This window comes from Nelumbo nucifera, chromosome 6 (assembly GCF_055504915.1).
Source record: "Nelumbo nucifera cultivar China Antique chromosome 6, China Antique-T2T, whole genome shotgun sequence".
Lineage (NCBI taxonomy): Eukaryota > Viridiplantae > Streptophyta > Magnoliopsida > Proteales > Nelumbonaceae > Nelumbo > Nelumbo nucifera.
This window is the reverse complement of record NC_142654.1, coordinates 19,198,007-19,213,447: the sequence shown is the minus strand read 5'-3', so window position 1 is coordinate 19,213,447 and position 15,441 is coordinate 19,198,007. Positions and strand designations below refer to the sequence as shown.

Below are 15,441 nucleotides of genomic sequence, written 5' to 3'. Positions count from 1 at the left end.
AGGTCATATCTGAATTCGAATCAGATTTACTATTCGGTATGAATAGGATATTTGAATTCATTTGATTAGATATTCGAATCATCTGAATTTGATTTGATTATGTTGAATCTCGAATTTGAAATTGGACTTTCGAATACCATTGACACCCCTATTGATTACAATTCATGCATGGCCATTGTTTGGAAATTCTCTAATAAGTAATAGTTTACAATGGACCGAGTTCACATTAATTTCAATCATCTTGAAGCACGCCCAATCCAGTTTTGAGAAAATTTTGTTTCATTCAATTCAGTTGATCTATGTTATAGGAATTAATTTTGTGTATATACACCCTTTATTGGTAAGACTGTAAGAGTAGGCTATCAATGGGTCAGTTCAGACTGACCGCTTCACTTGAATTGAATCAATTATGTTGGTTCTGGTTCTAGGGTGATCATTAGTAATTAAGCACGTGAGAAATTTTTCTTCATATTAACTACTTGAATTTAGATATATCATAGTTAAGATAGAAATTGAAAATTAACAAAAGTAACAATATGATTAAAAAAACTTAAATGCTTGTAGTAAATGTGCATGTGTGTTGCACATGAAAATTTTAAATCACAATAACAATTATTATTATTATTATTATTATTATTATTAAATTTGTATTCCATTTCTATCATAAATAAAAATATATTTTATTTTAACAATTATTTTTTAATATGATGAATATATAACATTAGAAATGTTCCTAGATGTTTTCTATAAAATTCTGTACTTTTTCATTTTTTGTGTTCTATCTTTTTTTAAATATATATTTATTATTTAATTATGATATCATGAGTTTATTTGAAAAGTTGGATCATTGACCCACCATCTAGATAAGAAAATAGCTTTGCTTTCAGATCAGTTTTAAATTATATACTCATCTATATTTTATAAATAATTTGTACTTATCATAGCTAATTTTTGTTTTACATAATTACTATATACTTTTTACATATTCTTTTGATTATTTGTACTTTTTTATTTTGTAAAGATTTATTATTTGACTATCATATCTTCAACTAACCCATTTGACCCAAATGGATATCTAGGTTAACATTAAATTTTGTATTACATTTCCATCATTGGTAAAATTATTTCTTATGTATAAAACTTATTTTTGTTTGATATAATGAATGTATAATGTTAGAGATGTACCCAATATTTTTATTTTTTTTATAAATATATAACATTAGATATGTACCCAAAATTTTCTCTATTTTTTATTTTTTATTCTGTGTTTTTTTTTTTTATTTTTAATAATTTTATTATTTGACTATGATATCATTTCATTTGTAGGTTGATTTTAAATTTGTCATTCCATTTTCATCATTACTAAAAATACTTCTTACATTTCATACATATTTTTGTTTAGTATAATTAATGAATTAACAATATTAGAGATATGCCCAATTCTTTTTTATTTTTTTATATTATATATTTTATATATTTTAATTTTTTATTATTTAATTATGACATTATTTATTAACCCATTTGACACTAAATGATTGAATTGCTTACCCACCAATAGGACAATAGGAAGGGAAGAAAATGGTTTTATTTTCAAGTTAATTTTATTATATTTTATGTTTGAAATGATAAATTTGATAGATAATATTAGTTAAAAATGTTTAATTAACATATAAATAATTTAGTATTTTATTATCATTTTTATTAAGGTTATAATATCAAATTTTAAATTTTAAGAAATTATTTAGATAAATAAATAATCAGACCCAATTATCCAAATTAATTATTAATTGAGACTGCTTTGAATCTATAATTTTGTCTTTATTAATAATCAGTTCGGGACTGGGACCACCCTACCCCAATGCAGACCTGACCTGTTGACAACCGTAGATAAGATAATGATAACCCCACTCAAGGAAATTACATCCAATAAACCAAAACACGTTGGAACTTCCTCGTCAGTACCTCCAATTGAACTGAAGCAGCCCTCATCATCAAATTCAAATTAAAGAGTAATAACCTAAATTTAATTTAAGTGGCAAGAATTGCTTTCTCTAGTTCCAATAGGATAGTCAGGTCTCTTATATATGTTGTATAAACAAAAAAAAGTTTTGATTAAGATTCAAAAGCTATCACAACCGTATCGATGTATATCGTACGATATATATCAGTAGGTCACAGATATGTTGAATATTGAGTTAGGCTTATTTAATAAATTTAAATTTAGTATTCATCATAATTAATATATCTAAAAGTTATAAGAATAAAAAAAATAAAAAATAGAATATCAAAGTGATTAATATTAAACACTCCAAACTCAACTTTTGAATATCAAGCGTATCAATTTATTGCCTGGATTGACAGTCAATTAATTACCTGACCAAAATAATCATAATTTTCAGTTTTCTCAGGCAGTCTGGTTCCCATGTGGTCTAGTTGGCTTTTGGAAAACTGCCTAAAAGTTTAAAATTTTCAATGTAAATTAAGGAGGGCCTTTAGGTACTCCTTTCATCCTTTGGAAGTGGATGTATCTCATCTACATTATTCAATGGACACTACAACGTTGGGATTTAGCAATGTTTGTAATTGCAATTAAAGATGGGTAAAAATGCCACTAGAGAGCATATAATCATATTTTTTATCATGTGCCACTAATTAATTTTGTTTTTTTAAATTTATGTGGGTAAATAACTTTTCCACCTAGAGGTAAAATTGCAAAACACTTGAATGGGACAAAAATGACCCTTTTAATAATAAATTTTATGGCTAAAATGGTCATTGCATTATTTACTTGAGAAATAAAAGAACATGGGTAAATGTGCTTACCCGGGTAAATGCTTCCCAGCAAAAACTTAAGTAATTGCATTTACCCGGGTAAATAACTTATCGAAAAGCGAACGAGGCCTTAGCGGCACTTATTAAAATGCCACTGAAATCTACTTTTAATGGCATTTTCTTTCCTTTATTAGTGGTGGTTCTAAATGCCACAAATGACATTAAATAGTGGCATTTATTATAAATTTCAATGGCAATTCCCTTTTAAATGACACCAAGTCCCTATTCGCTTTTCGGTGGGTAAGTGCATTTACCCATGTTCTTTTATTTCCCATGTAAATTAGCCAATGACCATTTTAGTCATAGAAATCCATTACTATAATGGGCATTTTTGTCCCATTCAAGTATTGGCAACTTCCCCCAAGGTGGGAAAGTTATTTATCCACCTAGGAGATGGGTATCACTTCCCAGGAAAATAAACTTTCCCCAATCCTCACATAAATCTAAATAAAAAGAAAATGAGATTCTTGGTCAATAGTAATCAAAATCCCATTGTCCAATTTTTCCCCCTCTCATAATCCAGAAAAAGAACGCCCCCTAATAAAAAACCTCTATAATGGCAATTATAAGCACTACTAAATATTCATCATAAAAACAGATCCTAGCATCATTTATTATTTCCTGTTTCAACATTCTTAAATGCCACAACAAACATATCCTAGCATCATTTAATTTTGTAAATGGAAAACCATTACAGGGAGTGAGAGATACATGCATGAAGGGCCTCCACCTTCTCGTAAAATCATGACATATTGCTCAAAGTTCACACATGAGAAACTGTAGCCTACTGTATGCAGGGTACATAAGAAGTCATGTATATCATACAACAATACAAAGCATCAAATACACTTATTTACAGCTTAGGCTCAGTTTGGAAGGAGTATAAATACAAATATGTATACTGCAAATACATACAAAATACAAGTTTTTGCACTCTACAAATTTGTATTTATACTCTTTCCAAACTAAGCCTTAGGCTCCGTTTGGTTAGAGTACAAATGCAAATTTGTAGAATGCAAAACAAAAATGTTTGGTTCATGTGAGTGCAAAGTGCTTCAAGATTTACATACCCACTTTGCACTCAGCTCATTTGTTTTGACAGACGCAAATAAGGATACAATTTTTGTGGATGTTCGGCATTTCCATCGATGCAAATACAACTGTTTCTTGCAAACACATGGTGTTCCAGCTACTCTCATCATTAAACAAATATAAAAAATAATTAGCTCCAACATCAATGCAAATACAACGACTATTCTTTTTGAATAGGAACTATGGAGCTTCCAAAAGGCATAGAATTAACAGCCCGGGCATCCTGTCACATAAAGGAACAAAAAAAATTAGTGACATAAATCATCTAATAAATAGGCCTAACACGCTCCAACATTGGAATCAGACCCGCATAGATCTGAAGCACCTATTCGGCTTAACACATGGATGTCTCTCCCTAGTTATCTGGAAATGTACATTCAAATCTCCCAATCTTTCGCCTTTCCCCACTCTATCAACAGTCACCTCCCCCACGTCCTCTTTCCCAACTTCATTCTCTTCACCTCCATTCCCTTCAGAAAACTTTATCTTATTCCTTTCTCCTCCTCCCCTGGCGAGACTTCAATTTTTTTGTTTAGTTGAAACTAATCCTGACGCCTTTTTGACCAAGCCTACTTCCAAAGAATTTGATTCACCTCTGTCCTCCAGAGAATTCTGACCTCTAGCCATGATTTTCACCCCCTTCCTCTTGTAGATTCTCTTCAATCTGCAGCAAGGACCGTCCCCAACATGCCCTTCCTTAGAGGTGCAGAGGTTCATCCTTTCCAGCACTAAATGACACTGATTTCCCATTAAAAATGAAGCACACTTCAAGGAAACCAGACCCAGAAGAAAATCCAGTGGGAGAAATCATCCTGTACTTAGAAAGGCTACAAGACCCAGAACAGAACTATTTTCAATATTTCACATGGCACCCAATTGTAGAGATTAATTACCTTGTCAAAAGCTAATCCTCGTCCACCGCTGCAGGTTGATCTCTCTTTGGACCACCCGCTGGTTTTGCCATTATAATCTGTAATCACAATAGGCAGTCTTAAAAATTTACCAAGTGCTGATGCATTATCAGGTGATCTCTGCAGCAAGGTATCTAGGGGATGAAAATTCTCAGTAATACATGAGATTACCTGGTCTACCCGAAGCACAGTGCAGGCAGCATCTGCCGCTTATTTGAGGGCAAAGAACCTGCCAACATATCCAACAAAGATGATTAAGTCATGATTCCAGTATAATCAGTAGCAAATAATATACAGAAACAAAAATGGAGGAACACTATAAATCTTTATAAACATGCTTAAATCATTCTAAATCCTAATCCTAAAATAACGTGGATGGTTTCCAGCTCTCCTGGTGGAAGAAACTACAAAGCATTATTTCAATTTGCACCTTATTCACCCTTCATATCAGTTCTAGCATATAATACTATAAGACCTAACCTGGTTGTTGTTAATCACCATCAATAAACAAAACTTATTTAGGAGAAGAGTTGAACAACCTAACGGGAGTTGAACCACGCAGAATAAAGATAAAAATTGGTAGTTTAATATTCCGTTCAAATGTGCCCAACAAGATATTTATTACTGGACCTTCAAAGCCTATTTGACCAAGTTGTATCCGAGTCCAAACCCCATGAAGCATTTGACAAAACATTATTACCAACACATGGATGATACTCCACAATGAAAAAAGTTACATGGTAAGATATAGAAATGGTTCTAGGAAATAGACAATATGAAGTGCTCACTTGGTCACATGGAGGTCCCAAATATCCATAGCAGTTACATCCTTGCAAACACCTTCCTCCAAGTCAATACCCACTTTTGTCTTTCCAGCTGCATGATCTGCATAAAGGGTGGAAATGATCTCCATTGCATTCAGCCCAGCATTCTGAGCCAAAGTTTTAGGTACCATCTCAAAGCTTTCAGCAAACTTTGCAATAGCATACTAATCTAATCTGCAAGCAGAAGTACCTTAACTTCAGCAACTATACAGGACACGGAAAACAACAAAGGCATAAAAATCATAACCATAGAAGAAAGTAAACATTCACCAATGTGTGATGTAACATGAGCAGTTTTCTGCTCAATGCTGAAATATTGAACAAGAGAAAAGAAGTGTGTTTTGATACCATAAAGATAGTAGTATCAACCTGCATTCCATATCCTTGTTTTCACTAACGTGATTCTTTCCGTGAGAAACATCAAAAAATTTAGTTTTGAATTTCCATGACAGACAGTAACGAGTTCAAGACATCTCATAGATAATATAAAACCACTGGAACCAATTTCATGTAGGAGAATCCAAGAGTTATGGCTATGAAGGTAACTGACAAAGGGAAAAGGAAGAGAAAGTAAGAGTTACCCTGTCTCCTTAAAAGAGAATTCTTTCAGTCTTCTTGCCAACTCAATTTCATTTGCTGCAGCCCCAGGGATTATGCGACTGTCCCTGCACATAGCCTGAGACAGAGAAATTATCATTGATCCAAAAGCTGATGGAAACAGGTTGAGCAGCAGAATTCATTTTTTATTGTCGTCAACGTTTAAATTCTGCTACAAGGTTAATGTGCCAAAAGAAAATGCGAAGCATGAATACCTTATATGTATTTACACCATCATCAACTGCTCTTTCAAGGTCATCTAGTATACTGTCAGTACTTCCCCGTAAACCACTTTCCACCCTCTTCGTTTTTCACAACCGTTACCTATCAATTGAGGAAATACATACATTGAAGGTAAAGAGAGGATAAAACCAAAAAAAAAAAAAACCTTCAATAATAGCACTTATGAATAATGGAAAACACCCGAACACCACCAATCTCCTCTACCGAAATAGAATCAGCATATCCCAGTTCGTCTGGGTTTGGATGGCTCAGCTTCAACTATGGCCAAGATTATAAAATTATATCAGTCAGAATAACAGGAAGGATTTCCTTGAAATTGGAAAATTACAAAAGATGAGGATGATAATGAGATGATGAAGCTTACAAGAGCAACAGAACCTGTAGTACGGCAAAATCGCCGCAGTTCAAACTTTGAGCTAATTTTCAAGACCATGAACCTGTAGCAAGAACATCAAAATAAGCATGGTTCTGTCGAGAAAAAGGAAATTGCACAATTGGATGCCATGTGAAATACTGAAAATAGTTCCCTTTATTTCATCTCTACAAAGCATTTCAGAAAGGATTGGAATCGGATGAATGAGTTTCCAGTGTAGTTCTATCTCGAACTTTGGGACAAGACAAGAGAATTGCTTACTCATGAATTGTTATTTCTAATGAGAACTGTGTCAGGTAAATCTCCAATACAAAACACAGGAACCGTGTAAAGAAAACGCAGTTCAACTTCGTTTTGCCCAATGAAGAAGGAAATACCTGAGGTTGTTTGGAGCAACTGTGAGAAGAAAACGCAGTTCAGCTTCGTTTTGCACGGCGTCTGAGGAAGAGGACGATGAATAGAGAGATTCCGGTGAGAAGATAAGCGACCTCGAAATGAAAAAAACAAAATTTAAGAGATCAATAGATGAAAGTAAGAATAGAGTTGCATCTCTCATTTTCAGAAATCGAAAGTAGAGATGGTTACCCTTTATTGAAGCTCAGAACCTTTGTCTCTCTTTCACGTGCGAATGAATGCAAAAACTATCTTCCATTTACTTAGATCGACAAATATAACAAATTTTACTTCTATTTTTTTAAATTCGGATGTATATACATTTTTGCATCGAAAATTGATGCATTTTTTAAGTTTATCAAACGAATGCAAATTTAAACCAAAGTACAAATTTGCACTCCAACCAAACGCAACCTTAGGGACATTGATATAAGAAAAGCAAGCCAAGCACATACAGGTTCTTGAATGTGATTTTCAAAGCAAGTTGACAATAAGGGGCTTTGTGCAAGTCAAGTATTGCAACACGGCATTAGCAACAGAAGAATTAATAGAGCATGATAAGAAATGACAAATTAAAGAGAACCCTTAATCCTAGGTAGAGTTATATATGGTTTCAGACTTTAGATCCAACAGAAGATATACTCAATGAATTACATGAATACCAATTGAAGTTAATTAATCTTTTGCACGAATACCAATTAAGTACCAATAGATAAGCTGGTCTCTCTTCAATTATTCTCTTTTTTTTTTTTAAAATAAAACACCATGTAAGGATGATGATAACAGCTAGATAAAACTGTACGTAAGACATCAATATATTCAAATTCAACCAAGTGCTGTAGCGGTCTTCACGCATAAGTTTCTACCAGCTCTTGTCTGAGTATGGAGGATAATTTTCATCTTCATCTTTGTTGTCAATAATGTTTATCTTCTATTACTTGCAAAAGTTTAACATAGATTTCTCTACTTATTGAATTTTGCATTCTAACTTCATGGTCAAGACTGTAAGTAGAGGGAAATTGAATACAACACTACCAGTTCCCACAAATTTAAAAGACCTCTAGAAGATAAGAATAATGCAGGCAGCAGCAGCTAGACATTGCCTCTGCATGGAAGGCATCTTTGGCTGCCAACTAAGCTAGCAAGCTTATCCACTCCTTCTTTGCAAACTCATTCCACTTTCCAAGTAAGATATAGGTAACCAAAGGAAGCACAACCAATACCAAAAACAAGGTAAATATATCAGCTTCCCTTGGCTCAAGAATGTCCCCTCCAACATATTCATGTCCAGCTTCCTCTCAAAGCAGCTTCTTACAAGAAAGTCTCAATAAGTTGCACAAATTGAGGGTTCTCCTTCAATTTTTCTAATCATGGTTTTTAAAACCGGACCGGACTGGACGGTCGGACCGGAAAAACCGGGAACCAGTTACTTAACTGGTTTTGTTTTCCCTCGAAATCACTTTTTCCCCCAAAATCGTTGATTTTGGTCAGTAAATCGCTGAACCAGCCGGTTAACTGTTTGAACCATTCGAACCGTTTTCCAATTTTTTTTAATTTTTTAATTTTTTTTGTCAGAACGGGCCAACCGTTCAGGTCGAACAGTCGGACCGTTCAAACCGATAACCGAACCCCTGACCGGTTCGTTTTTAAAAACCATATTTCTAATACAATAAGATAGAAATAGATAAAAAACATAAGTATACCATGCATATGTTATTTTTAGTCCACAACAATGAAAATTTAGGATTTATCAAATCGAGTACTAGACATAACTTCCCCCTACTTACTGAAGTCGATGGGCACATAATGCCACAGATTTATCAACAAGAGAAAAGAAAAAGAAACAGCTTCTGTCCTACTCTCAAAATGGCATAAGATGCATGGACACATAATGCCACAGATTTATATAAACCATTTTACACTTTCAAATGCAGCCTAAAAGTCTATTGAATTAACAGGAATTGAGTTACTGGGAACAACAATTATTTGAGACCAGATGAAATTTAGGTCGTCTGATAAGCCTACCCACGGTGAAGTACTGTGCTGCGTCTTAGGACAGAGAAAGAGAAAATTCACCAGAGAGACATCTAGACACATTTAGATGACTTCAATTCTTAACCATAAAAGAGACATTCATTAATGGATAACTAGGGATGAGCATTTGATTAAAAACCGAACCGAATAAATCATGAAAAACCGAATTTATAAAATATAAAACCAAATTTTATTAATATTATACTAATACATATTATATTATATATTAATATATATATATATGTATATTATAACATATGTATATTGTATATATTAATATTATATATATTATATATTATATACATATTATAATATATATTATATTATGTATATAATAAATTTTATTTAATTTGGTTTTTTATTAACCGAATTTTTAATTCTGAAAATCGAAACCAAGACCAAAATTTTTTAAAACCGAATCAACCGAACAAAAAAAACTGAAAACTGAAAAATCTGAACCAAATAAATCGAAACCGAAAATTTTGATTCGGTTTCTCGATTTTAACCGAACAATTCTCACCCTATGGATTATAAACCATAATGATGGGACGAAACTCTAACTTGCTTACAACAATGAGTACAACACAGAGAGAGAAAGAGGAAAGAAAGAAAAACCTTTTAACATCTTCAGTTACAACATCAAAGTAAACTATAAATCAGACCCAAAAGAGGAATTAATTCTCCTTACCTTCAAATTACATAAAGGGTTTTAAAACCCAGAAAAAGGTAATGGACCTCAATAGGAAATAGGAAGGTGAGGTGTCTTAATTAGACAATACAGAGAAGCTCCAATAGATCGATGTATACAGTCTCGTGAAGAAACACTGTCTAGAATCGTGGAACAAGAAGCATCGGCCAAACCCAGAACCAATGATGAAAATGATAATGACAGTTCAGGACCCAAAAGGGTCGGTGTTCACTTGAAAAAAGCATAATGAAGGTAAACTTGGTGCTTATTGGAAGAGACATTAACATTCTTTCTGCAGGGAAGTTAATGTGAGTGAGGCAGATAACTTGGGACATAGATATCTTATTAAAAAAAGAATAGTGTGTAGTCCCTAGTCTTGCAACCAATATAGCGTCTCTTTGGAACCGTTGTTGTTGCTCTAGAAAAGAGAGTCACATCAGTGTCACGTAGAAAAAAATGGTATTCTAAGAAATAGCCATCTATTTGAAACCGTTTTTTTATAGAAAACGGTGCTCTAAGCCATGTCTTGGAAATCGGGAAGTAATTGCTTGGAGCAATACCAAATTTAGTGTTTCTTGGAGCTGCAGTTGGTTGCTGCCAATGGGACAGTGATATGGCAGTGATGTGACACTAGATAATGGGTAGAAGTGCGGAAAACGTTTCCTAGAGTATTGATACTAAACAGAAAAAATTGTTGTTGTTTCAGGAAATGTCCTACCTTTCAGCAACGATTCCAAACAAAAAAAAGGCATTGTTTTTTGTCTTCCAACCCACACACCAGTAGCACTGTTTTTTGAAAACGGTGCTGCATCTGCAACATCGATGCCAAACATATACATAGATAACTCCAAAGACTATTGTTTGTTCAGATGGTATGTAAGCGCCCGTTTGCAAGGATTGACGCTTTGATTGAACTGCTTTGGAGAAACCATTAAAAGAAGCTTCAGTAGAAAGCCCTATTTTTAGATGTTTTGGGCTTTCCAGGGTTTTCATCCAGTTGGGGCCCAACTCATAAAGCTTGAAGTTGCTACCTGAAAGTCTTCCTACATGGGCATTAAGTGGCATCACAGAAATAAAATTAGAAACCAAGTGATGTTGTTGTTGGAACCTAAGGGTAACCCAGTAGTTGATAAAATGAGCAAAGATCAATAGAAATGGTTTGGTCATGTGCATCAAAGACCAATTAAAGTGTCAGTAAGAAATGATTTAATGCAAGCCAACGCTCTAAGGGGACAAGTAAAAAGGATGTGGTTAAGAGATCCTAATAAGGGGGAGAAGGCATACCTTTTATTCAACATAAATAGTTGGGTGCCGATTGTAGTGAAGTTAAGAGATCCTAATAAGCAAGAAATATCAAATGACTTAACTAATAATAAGGGTTACTTGCTTGAGTTTTCTTTTTTCCTTTTATCATATTACTTGTGTTGGGGTGGGGGGGATTTATCATCTGCTGATACTGGCGGTAGAGGCAATAGCACCAATACATCGTCAATTTGTCATTAGAGGGGATTGATCATGGGCTTTTATAAAATCTAGGCTAGGATGAAACCAAGGTCCAGGCCCGATACATGATCCAACACAATTGGGCTCATGGGACGTCATCTTACATTTATATTATTTTTGGGCTAGGCTCACCAATTGACACGAATCAGTAATTTAAGCTAGTGTAATGGCTTGTGTTTAAACACCATCAACTTAGCAGCATTTAGGCTGTGTTTGGTTTGAAGGAAAAGGTATGAAAACCCATACAAGATTTGTACAGGCTTCAAGCCATACTTTGAAAATACATCTATGGGTGTTTGCCATTTTCAATGATGAAATGAAGCTTATTTATGCAGCAGGATGGCCACTCAAAGCAAGAGGAAGCTTGAATACAGGGTGGTGGGCTCTCATTCTTGGACTTCAACGGGCTTTAAGTATGAATATAAAAAGATGTAGCACTATATTCTGACTCAACAGCAATAGTAAATATCGTGCATAATGAATCCCAAGTTGGAAGATTGATGGAAAAGAACCTTTAATAGAAACGGTTTTTGAGCTGCTGAAATATTTTACTAGCATCATGGTGTAAGATTTTATCATTTTGACCCTTTCTTTACTTCAGAGTAATTTACTATGAATGGAAACGACTGTAACTCTCCCTAGATCATCCATTGCTGTTTGATTAAAATTAGAGATCTATGCAGGGGGTTTGAATGTAAGCTTTCTTCACAGTCAGAAAAACTAATAAACCAATTGGCTCTCTTGAAAATGTTGGTGTTGATGATGGCCCTCAGGGGTGAGCAAAAAACAACCAAAAAACCGAATCAATTGAAACTGAACTGAAAAATCGGTTAACCGAATCAATTGGTTCAGTGTTTTTAAAAAACCGAAGGTACTGGTTTGGTTTCGGTTAACCAATATAAAAACTAGTAGTTAACCGAACTGACTGGTATACATATATTTGTATATATTTTATATATATTTATGTATATTATATATATTACATTTTTTATATATTATAAATTAATAAATATGCATTATACATATAAATATATATATACATTTATAATATATTATTTATTATTTATTATTTAAAATATAATATTTTATATACATTTATATTTTTTATCATATATTTATACATATTTTTATAATATATTGTAAAAACTAAAAAACTGAAAAATCAACGAAGCGAACCAACTGGTTTTGGTTACCGGTTTTCCAAAACCTAGTACTACCAGTTCGGTTCAAAAAAATGCCCCACGGTTCGGTACACCCCTACCCTTTGATATCTATAATAACCAGCTTGATTTAATCAATGTTCTAAAAATCAGACCAGACCAACCAGTTGAGCCATTACCTGGCCCCTGACTGGTCCAGACATACCCCTAAAACTGGTATGTTCAAAAAGCCATGAAAAACTATTTGCCCGACCGGTTCAATCGGAGAACTAGCAAACCGGTCCCGGTTTTGCATAATCGACCAGTTTTTTAACATTCTCATTTTTAGTACAAAAAAACAAAAAAACCTTAAAATCAGGCCAAACAGCCCCTAAGGTCCAATCGAAAAATCCCAATCCCAACCAAAAATGAACCCTCTGCGATCGATCTCTGATTCTCTTCTTCCTCTTCAAACCAACCCTAAGTCCAACGACTGCAGCCACCACCACCAGCACCTCACCACTGACACCAGATAGTCTCTCCCCTCTTTTAGTCTTTCTTCTTCTTCTTCCCACCAGTGGACTTTGTTCACCGCGCGCGCCCCTCAAGCTCTGGCAGCCGGTGTCTTCTTCTTCTTCTTCTTCTTCTTCTTCTTCTTCTTCTCTTTGGTAGCGACGACAGTGCTTTGTTCATTTCACTACGCTCTCCTAATCTTCTTCCTTCTTTCCTTCTCCTCCCACCGCCTGAATTTGATTTCTTATTCTTTAAGTTTGAATATGATTTCTGCAACATTTAGCCATTTTATTTTTAATATTTATTTTTCTTAGTTCTTGAACTTGAAATTAATTAATCATTATTAGTTTTGTTACATATTTGGTTTTCGCTTTAGGCTTGGAATTTGATCTTTGCTTCTGGCTTTTAGTCCACCAAATTCAACCAAGATACACAACTAGTTGTTCAGTCTTGCAGGTTAGCCTAAGCCCTCTTCAAATCTTGAAATAGAAATTTAAACTTGAATAAACTGATTTCATATTTTGAATTTAGGCCATATTGATATTGAAATAGCTGAAAATTGGAATTAAATTTAGAGTAGTAATAGTGATAATGTGATACTAAAATAGCTGAAAATTGAAATCAATTTTAGTTTTTCATATATGCATTATAATTTTTGAATTGATATTTCTTGAAATGTCTTTATGATGATGGTGATTATAATTAGGATTGAGTGGTGAACTTTATTGGATTGTTGATGTATTTGTTTTCATTTTGGGACATATTGTCTTAAAAAGTTTGAAGCATTTATTTCTATTTTGGATTAATTATCATTCATATTCAATAAATTTTTTGAATTTTATTTATTATATTAGCATGGTTTGACCTCAATCGAACCTTTGACCCGTGAACCTCTGCCTTTACCAGGTCGATGCCTAGTTTGGTTCTTTGAAAATTGGATTTAATTTATCAGATCAAAACCCAAAGACTAATCCATGGAGATTGGCTTGGTTTGCCTTGAGCAAGAATTAGATGGTAGGTCTTGTTTTTCTCCATGTTTTTTGCTTTCTTTTTTTGTAAGTTAATTGGACAGGGTAAGTAAAGGTAATTGGGCTTTTACGACCAGGATTCAAATCTTAATAGTGTAAGGGTAAGGATGTGTGATCTAAGGTTTTTAAAACTGGACCGAACAAGGAACCGTTCTAGGTCCGTTACTGGGTTAAACAGTCTGACTGTCTGGTCCGAACAGACAGCCAACTTTGACAAAAAAAAATTAAAAATTTTAAAAAACCCAAAAAACTGCCAAAAATTGTTCCTGGTTCAAACAATTTGACAGTTTGTGCCTGAGTCTACGGTTCGTTGACCAAATCAACCGTTTCTGGCCAAATAGTGGTTTTGGGGTAAAGCAGAACTGATCAGATCGGTTCCCAGTTTTTTCGATCCAATTGTCTGATCTAATCCAATTTTGAAAGCATTAGTGTAATCCATCCCTCCCCAGACCCGGAACCTCATTTTAGGCTGACTTTTCTTTTAGGTCCCATTCATTTTTTGGTAAATTATTTACTTGGGTAAATGTAGTACTTGGGTAAGTTTTTCCTAGGAAACACTTACCCGGGTAAATGCATTTACCCATTTTACATAAGGCAATGGCCATTTTAGTCATAAAAATCCATTATTAAAAGGTGCACATTTGTCCCATTCAAGTATTAGCAACTTTCCCCTTGGGTGGAAAAGTTGTTTACCTAGCTGAGAGATGTATATTACTTACCGGGAAAATAAACTTTACCTGTCCCCATATAAATTTGAAAAAAGAACATAAGATTCTTAGTCAATGGGAACCAAAATCTATTACCAACTTTCCCCTCTCAAAAATCCAATAAAATAGCGCACACTTAGAGGGTGTTTGGTTCCGTTTACATTTATTGAGTAAACGTTTTGTACTTGTATGGCTGCAAAACCGAGAAAAACAATTAATGAGGGCGTTTATAACACATATGCACTATTAGGCACCACATCAGCAAAGTGCCAATAAATGCCTACCCGTTTTAGGAAGCTCCAGAAAACGGGAGAGGTGCACAAAATTTGCAAACATCGATACGTATGAATGCAATTAATGAAAACTTTGCTGACGGAGCGACTACGTGGCAGCGTTACTTAGGCCATTTTTGGTTCAATTCTCATTCTTTTTCATTCTTGCCCAAGATGAAATTCTAAAATTGACAAGAATGGGTAAAAGTAGGCAAAATGAGAAAATATTATTATGAACCAAACACTTTTTTCCTAAGAATGAATTCTTTTCAGACTCACAAGTGTCCTATGT

At 34.0% G+C, this 15,441-nt stretch overlaps 1 long non-coding RNA gene across 2 annotated transcripts; it reads right to left on the bottom strand.

Annotated features, from left to right (window-relative positions):
• Window positions 1-3,651: 3,651 nt before the first annotated feature.
• LOC104591255 (uncharacterized) lies at window positions 3,652-7,403 on the bottom strand. Of its 2 annotated transcripts, XR_734239.3 has the most exons (8): window positions 7,250-7,403; window positions 6,864-6,936; window positions 6,472-6,757; window positions 6,241-6,335; window positions 5,624-5,833; window positions 5,007-5,064; window positions 4,818-4,894; window positions 3,662-4,147 (listed from the first exon to the last, which is right to left on the bottom strand). It is a non-coding gene; the product is annotated as an uncharacterized LOC104591255 (long non-coding RNA). The 2 variants fall into 2 exon arrangements; XR_016077900.1 differs by having other exon boundaries at window positions 3,652-4,894; window positions 7,250-7,402.
• Between the last annotated feature and the right edge of the window lie 8,038 nt (window positions 7,404-15,441).